At 39.0% G+C, this 14,852-nt stretch overlaps 1 pseudogene; it reads left to right on the top strand.

Moving 5' to 3' along the window:
• The first annotated feature begins 3,551 nt into the window (after positions 1-3,551).
• LOC139548134 (interferon-induced GTP-binding protein Mx2-like) lies at positions 3,552-9,140 on the top strand (annotated as a pseudogene).
• Positions 9,141-14,852: the final 5,712 nt, after the last annotated feature.

The raw sequence follows: 14,852 nt of genomic DNA, 5'->3' as shown, positions 1-14,852 counted from the left end.
CATTTGTTTTATACACTGCTGCTACTCGCTGTTTATTATCTATGCATATAGCCTCTATTGTTATTTTATTGTGTCACTTTTTATTATATTTTACTTTAGTTTATTTGGTAAATATTTTCTTAACCCTTCTTGAACTGCACTGTTGGTTAAGAGTTTGTAAGTAAGCATTTCACGGTAATTAAGCAATTGCTTTTTTTCTGGCCACTCTTCCGTAAAGCCCAGCTCTGTCTTCTTCAGGCTAAGTTTGTAGAAATGTTAAAATAATGTAGGAGACTATAACACAATAGATATGGTAGGAGAAAATCCAAAGAAAAAACAATCAGATTTTTATTCATTTTGAGAGCCCATGCTCTTCCAATGGAACGTATAGGGAAATAATTTAATCTATCTCCCAGTATGCAATTCCTATGGCTTCCACTGGGTGTCAGTAGTCTTTGTTCAAGGTTTCAGGCTTGTTTCTTCCAAAACGAGGAAAAATAATGAGTTTTACTACAGGGACACAGACTTGGAAATTCATGTTTGCGTGCACGACGAAGAGGACACCTGCTAATATCGTTTTCCTATTGAACATACTTCTTTCCATATTAAATAATATAGTTTAATTACATTTTAGGGTATCTGAGGATTAAATAGAAACTTGACTTGTTTTAACAAAGTTTAGCGGTAGCTTTTTGGATTCCTTTCTCTGCATATTGAACGAGTGGATTACTCAAATCGATTGCGCCAACTAAACAGACTTTTTGGGATATAAAGAAGGATTTTATCTAATAAAACGACACTACATTTTGTAGCTGGAATCCTTTGGATGACAAATCAGAGGAAGATTTTCAAAAAGTAAGTGAATATTTCACCTCTATTTGTGAATTTATGAAACCTGTGCCGGTGGAAAAATATTTTGATGTGGGCGCCGTCCTCAAACAATCGCATGGCATGCTTTTGCTGTAAAGCCTACTGTAAATCTGACAGTGCAGTTAGATTAACAAGAATTTAATATTTTAACTGATATGACACTTGTATGTACCTAAATGTTTAATATCCATATTTTTTTATGATTTATTTGAATCGAGTGCCCTCCAGTTTCACTGGAAGTTGTCCCGCTAGCGGGACACCTAGCCTTATTAAAGTGGTCCTATAGACAGATACTCCAATCTCAGCTGTGGAGCTTTGCAGCTCCTTCATGGTTATCTCTGGTCTCTTTGTTGCCTCTCTGATTAATGCCCTCCTTGCCTGGTCCGTGAGTTTTGGTGGGCTGCCCTCTCTTGGCAGGTTTGTTGTGGTGCCATATTCTTTCAATTTTTTTATAATGGATGTAATGGTGCTCCGTGGGATGTTCAAAGTTTCTGATATTTTTTTATAAGTCAACCCTGATCTGTACATCTCCACAACTTTGCCCCTGACCTGTTTGGAGAGCTCCTTGGTCTTCATGGTGCGGCTTGCTTAGTGTGTTGCAGATTCTGGGGCCTTTCAGAACAGGTGTATATATACTGAGATTATGTGACACTTAGATTGTACACAGGTGGACTTTATTTAACTACTTATGTGACTTCTGAAGGTAGTTGGTTGCACCAGATCTTATTTAGGGGCTTCATAGCAAAGGGGGTGAATACATACATATGCACGCATCACTTTTCAGTTTTTTATATTTTTGAATTTTAAAAAACATTTTTATCAGAAATGCAATGGTCATTGGATCAGTCTAAAACTTTGCAGATACACTGCTGCCATCTAGTGCACAAAATCTAAATTTCGCCTGGGCTGGAATAATACACTAGGGCCTTTCTCTTGCATTTCAAAGATGATGGTACAATTTCTTTTTTTAACTATTCTTTTTTTCTTTGTATTTTCTTCTACCAGATCTAATATGTTAAATTCTCCTAAATTTTTTCACATTTCCACAAACTTCAGTGTTTCCTTTCAAATGGTATCAAGAATATGCATATCCTTGCTTCAATGCCTGATCTAAAGGCTGCAAGATTTGGGAATGTCATTTTAGGTGAAAATTGAAAGAAAGGGTTCGATCCTTAAAACCTCTCTAGGGTATGTGAGACGTTAGCGTCCCACCTCTTCAACAGCCAGTGAAACTGCAGGGCGCCAAATTCAAATACAGAAATAGTCATTATAAAAATTCAGAAAACAAAACATATTTTACATAGGTTTAAAGATTATCTTCTTGTGAATCCAACCACGGTGTTTTAAAAAATGCTTTACGGCGAAAGCATACCTTACGATTATTTGAGAACATAGCCCAGCAGACAAATCATTACAAACAGTAACCAACCAAGTAGAAGAGTTACACAAGTCAGAAATAGAGATAAGATTAATCCCTTACCTTTGATGATCTTCATATGGTTGCACTCAGAAGACATTCATTTACTCAATAAATGTTCCTTTTGTTCGATAAAGTCTCTTTTTATATGCAAAAACCTCAGTTTTGTTCGTGCGTTTTCTTCAGTAATCCACAGGCTCAAACGCAGTCACAACAGGCAGAAAAAAAAATCCAAATTGTGTCCGTAAAGTTCATAGAAACATGTCAAACGATGTTTATATTCAATCCTCAGGTTGTTTTTAGCCTAAATAATCGATAATATTTCAACCGGACAATAACGTCGTCAATATAAAAGGTAAACATGAACGGCACTCTCTCGGTCGCGCGCATGAAAAAGCTCTGTGACACGGTAGAGTCCACTCATTCAGACTGCTCTTACTCCCTCATTTTTCAGAATAAAAGCCTGAAACAATTTCTAAAGACTGACATCTAGTGGAAGGCATAGGAACTGCAATTTGAGTCCTAAGTCAATGGATGCTGTAATGGCATTGAATAGAAAACTACAAAACCAAAATAAATCCTACTTCCTGAATGGATTTTTCTCATGTTTTCGCCTGCCAAATCAGTTCTGTTATACTCACAGACACTATTTTAACAGTTTTGGAAACTATATATATAGTTATATGCATATCATATCTTCTGGGCCCGAGAAGCAGGCAGTTTAATTTGGGCATGCTTTTCATCCAAAATTCCGAATCCTGCCCCCTACCCTAGAGAAGTTAAGGGGCTAAGGTCTACACTTGTTGTATTCGGCGCATGTGACAAATAAAGTTTGATTTGATTCAACCTTAATGGTACTCCCAAAATAATTTTACGCTGTCTATTCTCAGTTTGAATGCTTGCTACCCTTTTTACTCTTGAATAGTAGTCAGGCCTTAGATGAGTGCATAGATTGACCCTTATCCTTTATTATAAACTGGAGCACCCCGTTTATATTTCTTTGAAATCAGCAGATGATCATATAATGCCAGTCCTTTACAGTACGTGGACATTGTTTTGATGCTACAGACTGTGTCCATTCTGGGGTAGTAACCTTTTTGCACATTGTTGCAGTACAAAGGTATATTGACAGGTCTCTGCAGTGTGCTCTTTATACTCTGACAAACACAACTGAGCAATACTGAGTAAGTCTACTTTATTTTTATGAAAAATGTAAGTTATAACTCAAGAACAAATGACATCTAGTCTTACATGTATTCTTGGTGCATTTGTGTTTCATCGAGCAATGTACAGACCAGATGCAGGTTCTGAGGATGAGGAAAGGTAAGTTGAAATCCAAACAATTGATCCAGGTTTGTTTCCCATTTTCAAATTAAAGATGTCCTTTCCAGCTTAATTCATAACGAATTGCCTTTGAATTGTATCACACATATCTCAGTTTTCCTACATTTGCTTGGTATAGTTATTTGTCTGCAGATATAAGCGCTGGTATGAAAAGTGGGGTATTCTACAGCCGTTTGGATAGACAAGTGCGACCATTCATCGAACTCATTGATTTTCAGAGATCGACTGGAATCGAGAAGGACCTGACATTGCCAGCCATTGCTGTGGTATGAGACCAGTGCTGGATGCATTATCTTGGGGTCCCGAGTGGCGCAGCGGTCTAAGGCACTGCATCTCAGTGCTAAAGGCGTCACTAGTGACCCTGGTTTGATTCCAGGCTGTATCACAACCGGCCGTCATTGGGAGTCCCATAAGGTGGTGCACAATTGCCCCAGCAATGTAAGGGGTAGGCCATCATTGTAAATAAGAATTTGTTCTTAACTGACTTGCCTAGTTAAATAAAGGTTTAATAAAAAATAAACATTTAAAAAATCTGAGGTGGCACTATGCAGAGGAAGTGGTGAGATGGATCAGATGAAAACTATCTTGAGTAGAGAGTAGCAGACGCATGGAGAAATATGTTTCTACCCAACGGGGTCTTCCTCAAGTCAGTGCTGTGTGAAGAAACATGGTGTCATGCATCTGCTACTGCATCATTAGATCAGTAAATGTTCTCTTACAATTTATAGGCTTCATTTCTTATATTGCATAACAAATACCAATTGGGTGCAATTTTTATTTAAAACAAATCTATTTCCTCTTAGGTATTGTCACCAGGTGTCTGTTGGAATTGAAACTAAGGAAGAGTTTTGGAGGCAAATGGAAGGTAAAGATCTGTTATCAAGGGATATTGGAGACTTTTGAGGACCCCTCATTGGTTGAGATTCATGTCAGAACAGGTATGCAAGTTTCAACTGAATGTAAAGCATTAAATGTCACTTTATATTCCCCAAAATATACAGTAGATACATACTGACAGTGTCATTTTATGTTGGCTTATAGTTTTCAATAGATAGTCAAATTCACAAAGGTACGATTACAGGGGTGAATAATGTTACCCAATTACCTGTTTTTAAAGCTCAGAATACTCTAGCCGGAGATGGTGTTGGGATCTGTGATGACCTGATCACGCTGGAGATCACGTCTCCTGATGTATGTGACGTCACACTTATTGATCTACCTGGGATTACCACTGTACCTTTCAAAGACCAACTAGAGGATATTGGTGACCAGGTTAGTGTCACAAAATTAATGGGGTTAGGAGGACGTAGATACTGTATATAGACGATGTAACTATTATTAATGTGCATTTTGAACCTTGTTAACTTCACTGAATCATATACAGTGCTCTCCACATTTATTTGGACAGTGAAGAGATTAAAGTAGTCTAACGGTTAGTATTTGGTCCATCAATGCGTCAAGCCTAACTCATGTCTTGCCCTATAGTAACTGAATGGTTATTTTCTCCTTGTCTCAGATTGACTATGTGTAACGGATGTGAAATGGCTAGCTAGTTAGCGGTGGTGCGCGCTAATAGCCTTTCAATCGGTGACGTCACTTGCTCTGAGACCTTGAAGTAGTGGTTCCCCTTGCTCTGCAAGGGCCGCGGCTTTTGTGGAGCGATGGGTAACGATGCTTCGTGGGTGACTGTTGTTGATGTGTGCAGAGGATCCCTGGTTCGCGCCCGGGTCGGGGCGAGGGGACGGACTAAAGTTAAACTGTTACATATGTATCACTGACAGATGTTAGCAGTCTGTTTCAACAGATAATACTCTTACCAATTTTGGTCTTTCATGTCGATTTAGATCAGACGTCTTATTTTGAATATTATTAAAAAACAAGAGACCATTAACCTGGTAGTAGTGCCATGCAATGTTGACATAGCAACAACTGAAGCATTGAGAACGGCACATTCAGTGGATCCCAAAGGTGCAAGGACTCTGGATATTATCACAATTGTTTATTTGAACTCCTCACCCTTTTCTCTCATGAAATTTCTTTTTTTAAATATGGATATACAGTTTGTACTGTGTTTACAATAAATTCTGATCAAGCCAGACTTGGTTGGCAAAGGAGCAGAGCCAGACATCTTAAAAAGTGTTAATGGCCAAGTTGTTCACCTGAACAAAGGCTATATCATCGTAAAATGCCCTGGCCAGAGTGATATCATCCAGAAGATCTCTTTGGCGGACGCCACTTGACTGGAAATGGAATTCTTAAAAAACCACCACCACTTTAGACAATTTTTGTAGCACCACTTCATACCAGGTGGTCAATGTTGATCCCAATAGGCCATTGAATCAGCTGCTTTCACTGCCCTTAACATATCAGTCAGCTATAAAAGTCACTGATTGTCTGGGCAGTTTAATTGTTACTGTGTGTCAGTCATACTGTGTGTCAGTCAAACTGACTATCCTACCGATCCTCGACTTCGGCGATATCATTTACAAAATAGCTTCCAATACTCTACTCAGCAAACTGGATGCAGTCTATCACAGTGCCATCCGTTTTGTCACCAAAGCCCCTTATGCCACCCACCACTGCGACCTGTATGCTCTAGTCGGCTGGCCCTCGCTACATATTCGTCACCAACCCACTTGCTCCAAGTCATCTATAAGTCTTTGCTAGGTAAAGCTCTGCATTATCTCAGCTCACTGGTCACGATAACAACACCCACCCGTAGCACGTGCTCCAGCAGGTATATCTCACTGGTCATCCCCAAAGCCAACACCTCTTTGGCCGCCTTTCCTTCCAGTTCTCTGCTGCCAATGACTGGAACGAATTGCAAAAATCGCTGAAGCTGGAGACTTATATTTCCCTCTTTAACTTTAAACATCAGCTATCTGAGCAGCTTACCGATCGCTGCAGCTGTACATAGCCCATCTGTAAATAGCCCACCCAATCTACCTACCTCATCCCCATACTGTTTTTATTAACTTTTCTGCTCTTTTGCACACCAGTATTTCTACTTGCACATCATCATCTGCTCATCTATCACTCCAGTGTTAATTGCTAAATTGTAATTTACTCCACTACTGTGGCCTATTTATTGCCTTACCACCTCACGCCATTTGCACACACTGTATATAGACTTTCTTTCGTTTCTATTGTGTTATTGACTGTACACTTGTTTATTCCATGTGTAACTCTGTGTTGTTGTTTGTGTCGCACTGCTTTGCTTTATCTCCCCACTTTTCATACCAGCGCTTATATCTGCAGACAAATAAATATAAAATGTAGGAAAACCGAGATATGTGTGATATAATTCAAAGGCAATTCGTTATGAATTAAGCTGGAAAGGACATCTTTAAATAAAAAATACCAGCTGGTCTCAAAAGTCTTCTAGAATTGCAGAACTACCAGACATTTGAGATCTGCTAACTTGCCTTTATCGTCTGTCATTAGTTTTGATAATTGAACATTTACAAGTAGTTATCTTTAAATTCCATGGTCAAACAAAAGTGATAAGCCTGGTTCTTCTTACCAAACCAAAAATTTGGTAGATGCAACTAGAACAGGTTTTTGGGGGGTCCTGATTTTGAATATTGAATAGTTAGCTCCCTGTGTGTTTAGGTTAGAGACTTACCATTGCTTGTAGTGGCTGCAGTTCAACCCCCTCTTTCTGCTGATATAAAGTTTGCAGCTATTGCGTAACATTGGGCTTGTGAAAGCGGTCTTTTTCTACAGATAAGGATCCGGACAAGAAAATCACCACGAAATCGTCTGTAAATCCCAAAGCATTTGAGCTACAAACTGAAGTCACCACCATTGAAAGATTAGACTGAAGAATATGACAGTGTGAGCTGTTTTGCTGTAAGATATACACAAGCTTTATGGCAGTCGTCTGAACTCTGTCACAGACATCCTCATTTCAAAGAGGTCTTTTCAAAAAACCAACTGTCCAGACCGAACTGTTGGAGCTACAAACTAATATGTCACCAATATCGAAAGGGGAGACTCTCACGAACACAGCGGTGTCAGTTGTTCTGCTCCATGATACAAGCTTCAGGGGTGTCTTCTTAAATCTCTCAGATTTAAGACACACACTTCAAAACCTTATTCCATATGATTTATTTTGGGACTCTGTGTTGCCATGTACAAATGTGTTATTCAATGTGTTTCTAATGGGCTAAAACAGTAAAGGCCAATTCAATGTTTGATCAAATATTTTGTATATATTTCAAATAAAATTTATAAAATGCGCCGAATACACCTTACCGTGAAAAGCTTACTCACAACCTTACTTAAAAGCCCTAAAAGATCTTAATCAAATGGCAAAATTATAAATTTTATGACTATCTTAAAACAATGCCATATGTTAGCTGAGTAGATATTGTGATCTAAGGCTTAGACCTACAGGGGATTTAAAATGGGCCCCCAGGTGTTTTTGGAAATAACTTTGAAACTTATTCTCACATTGGTTTATGGCTCGTTTATACACACGTCTGTGCATCTCAATTACAGTCCACTTCTTGAGCAAAACAAGGTTACAATACAATGCCTTTCCACCAAGCTCACACAAGATCTGGTAGATCATATCAAGTTAAGTTGACTGTTAACTTGTCATTGACAATTACATTCAATGCTAAGAACACTACTTAACTTCAATTAATTGTTTCCCAACAGACATCACTGCCATACTTGACAGACGAAATCAGAGAGCATCTTGAGACTGTTAAAACAGTACTGAATAAGTATAGCACAGGTCCTCCACTGAAACGTAAAAAGATGGGGCCCTAACTGAAGGAGATGAGTACACAGAAACCTGAAGAAATAATGTGAACAATAATCTTTTCATATAATTGTTCAAATCTATATTCCACTGTTGAAATTAGGATCATGTTGCCACTAATCTCAGCACCCAGAACCATGTCAGCTACTTGATTTTGGTTCTGGTACCAGATGTATAGACAGAGAAACTAGCGAGTGTTTCTCGATCCAGGAAACGAGAAACAAGAAAATATAGAATGAAATAATACAACAGTATCAGAAAGATCTGTACACTTGAAATTCTTATTAAATACTTGACAACGTGGTTGTGTCTACATTTCTAGAGACTTAAGGATGTCATTGACAAGATTCCTGAACTATGCAGAACTGGGAAGGATGCATCCTGTATTCCAACAATGGGATAGTTTTCTCAGTAAAACCAAAGGATCACGTAAGACGTAAGTCCTGTATTCATTAGATTTCATGTTGCTGCTGTACTGATCATAGTTAATGCTTTGCAGTTGACAGGATGTAAGGCTGCTTACAACTTTGTAGCCCAACAAAATTGTATTCCACTCAGTTGTTTGTTCTGTCTCTTGGTTCTAGGTATCATTTCAGTCCACAACAAGGTGGCAACCATGATAAAGAACTACGATAAAGAACATTGTGGAAGGGAACTTTCAGTGCCTGTTGTATATATGAACATGCAGTTCAAAAGCACGTCTTTGGACTTCAAGAGCCGGCCTTGGAGGTCCTGAAACTCATTCCAGGTATTATTTAAACTGACATTCTGTGATATGACATGATCACAAAAGGCACAGTCTTTGTAGGTCGGAATTCGTCCCACTCCTCATGGTGTCACGCCCTGATCTGTTTCACCTGTCCCTGTGAGTGTCTCCACCCTCTCCAGGTGTTGCGTATTTTCCCCAGTGTATTTATCTCTGTGTTTCCTGTCTCTCTGTGCCAGTTCGTCTTCTATGTTTAGTCAAGTCACCCAGCGTGTTTTTCCCCGTACTCATTTTCTATTCTCTTTTGCTAGTCTTCCCGGTTTTGACCACTGCCTGACTCTGGACTACTTTCCCGCCTGCCTGATTATCCTGCCTGCCCTGACCTTGAATTTGCCTGTCCTTCGGTACCTATTGGACTCTGAACTGGTTTTGGCCTTTTGCCTGTACACGACCATTCTCTTGCCTACCCGTTTTTGGATTAGTTAACATTGTAAGACACCAACCATCTGCCTCCTGTGTCTGCATCTGGATCTCGCCTTGTGCCTTGATACATGGTACAGTAAAAGTACAAAGCTTAGTCTGTAGGCAGTAATATTTAATATGTGTACATACAGTATATTATATACAGTTGAAGTCGGAAGCTTACATACACTTAGGTTGGAGTCATTAAAACTAGTTTTTCAACCACTCCACAAATGTATTGTTAACCTCTTGGAAATAGGGGGCGCCATTTTCACTTCTGGATAAAATCGTGCCCAATTTAAATGGCCTCGTACTCTGTCCTAGATCATATGATATGCATATTATTATTACTATTGGATAGAAAATACTCTGAAGTTTCTAAAACTGTTTGAATTATATCTGTGAGTAAAACAGAACTCATTTGGCAGGCAAACTTCCAAACAGGAAGTGAAAATTCTGAAATGGGTCTCTGTGAAAGGCATTGCCTATTCAATTGTCTTTTATTTATGGATCTGTATGCACTTCATACGCCTTCCACTAGATGTCAACAGGCAGTAGAACGTGGAATGAAGTCTCTAGCCGTTCTGGGACCGGATGGGACTCGTTGGAGTGAGAGGTCAGCCATATTGGTAGTACCTGGCTACGCACTTGGGTTTGTCATATCGTTTTCTGCAATGCGTTAGGTAGACACGAAGAAATGCTCCGTCTGGGACGTTATTGGATATATTTGTGAAAAACATCCTAAAGATGGATTATCAACTGAGTTTGACCAGTTTATTCGACTATTATTATGACTTTTTGAATTTTTCGTTCATGCGTAAAATCTTCATGGACACGTGAGCAACACCATGCTAGCCAAAGTTGCTAATTCAACATAAGAAATGGACATTCTAAAACAAAACAATGATTTATTGTGGAACTAGGATTCCTGGCACTGCATTCTGATGAAAGATCATCAAAGGTAAGGGAATATTTATGATGTTATTTCGTATTTTTGTGGACTCTTTGGACTCCAACATGGCGGAGAATGGCTGAGCGCTGTCTCAGATTATTGCATGCTGTGCTTTGTACTAAAGTTATTTTTTTTTATCTAACACAGCGGTTGCATTAAGAACCAGTGTATCTTTAATTATATATGCAACATGTATTTTTCAGCAAAGTTTTATGATGAGTATTTCTGTATTTCACGTTGCTCTCTGTAATTATTCTGGCCGTTTTGGTGCCATTTGTGACCATGGCTGCAATGTAAAACCACGATTTATAGCTATAAATATGCACATTTTCGAACAAAACATAAATGTATTGTATAACATGATGTCATAAGACTGTCATCTGATGAAGTTGTTCAAAGGTTAGTGATTAATTTTATCTCTATTTGTGGGTTTTGTGAAAGCTATCTTTGCGGTGAAAAAATGGCGTTGGGCTATTGTGGTGAGCTAACATAAATATATGTTGTGTTTTCGCTGTAAAACATTTTTAAAATCGGACACGTTGGCTGGATTCACAAGATGTTTATCTTTCATTTTCTGTATTGGACTTGTGATTTCATGAAATTATATTATATGATATCCCTGTGGCGCTAGGCTAGGCTATGCTAGTCAGCGTTTCTGATGAGGATGATCCCGGATCCGGGAGGGGGGGTCGGTAGAGGTTTTAACAAACTATAGTTTTGGCAAGTCCGTTAGGACATGTACTTTGTGCATGACACAAGTAATTTTTCCAACAATTGTTTACAGACGGATTACGTCACTTAAAATGCACTGTATCACAATTCCAGTCGGTCAGAAGTTTACATACACTAAGTTGACTGTGCCTTTAAACAGCTTGGAAAATTCCAGAAAATTATGTCATGGCTTTAGAAGCTTCTGATAGGCTAATTGACATCATTTGAGTCAATTGGAGGTGTACCTGTGGATGTATTTCAAGGCCTACCTTCAAACTCAGTGCCTCTTTGCTTGACATCATGGGAAAATCTAAAGAAATCAGCCAAGACCTCAGAAAAAACATGGTAGACCTCCACAAGTCTGGTTCATCCTTGGGAGCAATTTCCAAACGCCTGAAGGTACTACGTTCATCTGTACCAACAATAGTACGCAGGTATAAACACCATGGGACCACATAGCCGTCATACCGCTCAGAAAGGAGATGCGTTCTGTCTCCTAGAGATGAATGTACTTTGGTGCGAAAAAGGCAAATCAATTCCAGAACAACAGCAAAGAACCTTGTGAAGATGCTGGAGGAAACAGGTACAAAGTATCAAAATCCACAGTAAAACGAGTCCTATATCGACATAACCTGAAAGGCCGCTCAGCACGGAAGAAGCCACTGCTCCAAAACCGCCATAAAAAAGCCAGACTACGGTTTGCAACTGCACATGTGGATAAAGATCGTACTTTTTGGTGAAATGTCTTCTGGTCTGATGAAACAAAAATATAACTTTTCCTAACATTGCTATGTTTGGAGGAAAAAGGGTGATGTTTGCAAGCCGAAGAACACCATCCCAACCGTGAAGCACGGGGATGGCAGCATCATGTTGTGGGGGTGCTTTGCTGCAGGAGGGACTGGTGCACTTCACAAAATAGATGACATCATGAGGGAGGAAAATTATGTGGATATATTGAAGCAACATCTCAAGACATCAGTCAGGAAGTTAAAGCTTGGTCGCAAATGGGTCTTCCAAATGAACAATGATCCCAAGCATTGGCCATCACAAAGCCCTGACCTCAATCCTATAGAATATTTTTGGGCAGAACTGAAAAAGCGTGTGCGAGCAAGGAGGCCTACAAATCTGACTCAGTTACACCAGCTCTGTCAGGAGGAATCGGCCAAAATTCACCTAACTTATTGTGGGAAGCTTGTGGAAGGCTACCCAAAATGGTTGACCCAAGTTAAACAATTTAAAGGCAATGCTACCACATACTAATAGAGTGTATGTAAACTTCTGACCCACTGGGAATGTGATGAAAGAAATAAAAGCTGAAATAAATCCTTTCAAATTCTTAAAATAAAGTGGTGATCCTAACTGACCTAAGACAGAGAATTTTTACTGTGATTGAATGTCAGGAATTGTGAAAAACTGAGTTTAAATGTATGTGGCTAAGGTGTATGTAAACTTCCGACTTCAACTGTATCTAGCTGATCCGATACATTTTTATGGAATGGCTTGTACTGCACTTTGAAAAAACCCAGGGTGCATTGAGTGAATGTTGGGAAAAGATCTTGGTTCCTTTCTAAACATAGCAATGTGAATGCAAAGAGGACTCGGACCAAAAAATAGGTGAAGTGAACTGGCGGAGAAGGAGTTGAGAAGGAGTTGAGTCCTCATTCAAAGGCGAGGGCAGTTTGAATACAAAAGACAACTCAGTTATTTAGCTTTTTTTTACCCAGAGTTCACTTTAAAGATTCTGATATAGTTTATTTTGAGGTGAAAACACCTTAAGTGTCCTCTGTTAGCAGATGATTGATAATGGCTCACTGTATAATTGGTTGTCTCTTGTGCTTGTCTTTATTTTCTAAAAGGTTACTTGGTGGAGAATGTGGCTGCAACAAAAAAGAGGATCTGAAGATAGTTAAGTCAAAGATGAATGAAGACAAGGCCTCAAAGAGATGAACAAAAAAGTGTAAATATTACATTTAATGTAATAAAAAAAATAAAAATGAAATTAAGTTTGTATAAGCATATTATTTATTGTTTGATGATATAACTACAGTTAGAATCTTGCAGAAATTACATGTGCACTAGTCTAGTAGTGACACACTAGTGAAACAAGTAAATGTGTCAGTTTTCAATAGTAATTCAAAGGGGGTTTATGTAGGAAATGAAAAAGGAGCAGGAGCAATTCAGTAGTGACACAACACTATACACACAAATGGCAGTAGTAATTCACTCGGGATTGAATGGGCATACAGCTCTAATGTCTAGGCATACTGTAATTCAATAGAGAACATATAGGAATTGTGTAGGAAATATGTAGTGTTTAGCAGTAGTGAAACTTCCCAATTTATCACCCATTACCGCTTAAATTATAACATAAATCAATACTGGTTTACTAGACATCTCAATAGCAATCAAGTAGTAAAACCAGTAGGCTTTGTGTAGATCTTATGTAGTAGTGATAAGTAGTGATTCAGTAGTACTTTCATGAGGGGAGATCCCTTAAAACGCACAAAATAGTACCTTCATACTCACAGCGAACATACCCGTTTTTTATAGTTTAAACAAAAGCCAATGATTACAAAGTTAAACAAACCATACAACTCTATGCACAATGACTACTTTTAATCATTTCTACTGAGTTGTATGGTTTGTTTAACTTTGTTGGACATACATGATCTTTTCACATCAGATCTGATTGGTCAAAACATCAATTAGTGAAAAAAATATCAGAATTATGCTGCCTGTGTAAAAACAGTTTTTGTATATCTTATGATGACATTTTGTGACGTTTTTCTTATTTTTTGGGCTGTTCGGGCACACAACATTTTCTCAAGGCAAGTCGGTGCAGTTGCATTACCAGGCGGTGATACAGCCCGACAGGATGGTCTCAATGGTGCATCTGTAAAAGTTTGTGAGGGTCTAACATGCTGACCAGACCGTGCGCGAGCGTCGCAAAATAAATTTAGAAATCCATGTTATTCAATTATTGCACCCACACTGCTCGCGCGCGTCAACGAGCATCTGCGCTACCAAGGGCTAAAATAGAACTCATTCCCATTTCTGACGCAGATCGCGCTGCAAGTCCTGCCTCTCCCATCTCCTCATTGGTTTATAGAAGCAGGTACCCACGTGCCATCTCCTCATTGGTTATACCCACGTGGGTGATAAAAAGACGAACTGTTTTGCCGGTAGTCGTGGTAATACAATGAAAGTTTAGATGCAATCACCATATAATTTAAACAATGAAAAAGCCTGGAAGGAGGAGAGATGACTAGAAACGATTCGGTTGGCCGTTTTATGTGTTGATTAATTGTCGGAGTAGAGATCCTTGTGCATTTCAGGTAAAATAACAACTCAATGTTTATATCCCAGGACAAATTAGCTAGCAACAGCAAGCTAGCTAAATAGGACAAATTAACGTTAGCTAGCAAGTGCAAGCTAACTAGCTAAATTACCATACATGTTTAATGCTTTTCGACCTGTCCCCAAATTAATGTCATTGGTTCCGAGTTTGTTTTGATATTTTAACCTGCGTGTCGTGATCGCGTTTGGTGTGGGGGGGGCAAAATAAATTTATGCACGATAGCGCACGATGGCGCATGAGCGCAGCCGGTTTGGGCAAGGTGTTAGGAGCCAAGACAAATTT

Source organism: Salvelinus alpinus, chromosome 21 (assembly GCF_045679555.1).
Source record: "Salvelinus alpinus chromosome 21, SLU_Salpinus.1, whole genome shotgun sequence".
NCBI lineage: Eukaryota > Metazoa > Chordata > Actinopteri > Salmoniformes > Salmonidae > Salvelinus > Salvelinus alpinus.
Note: the sequence above shows the minus strand (reverse complement) of the source record. Positions and strands in the feature narration are given on the sequence as shown.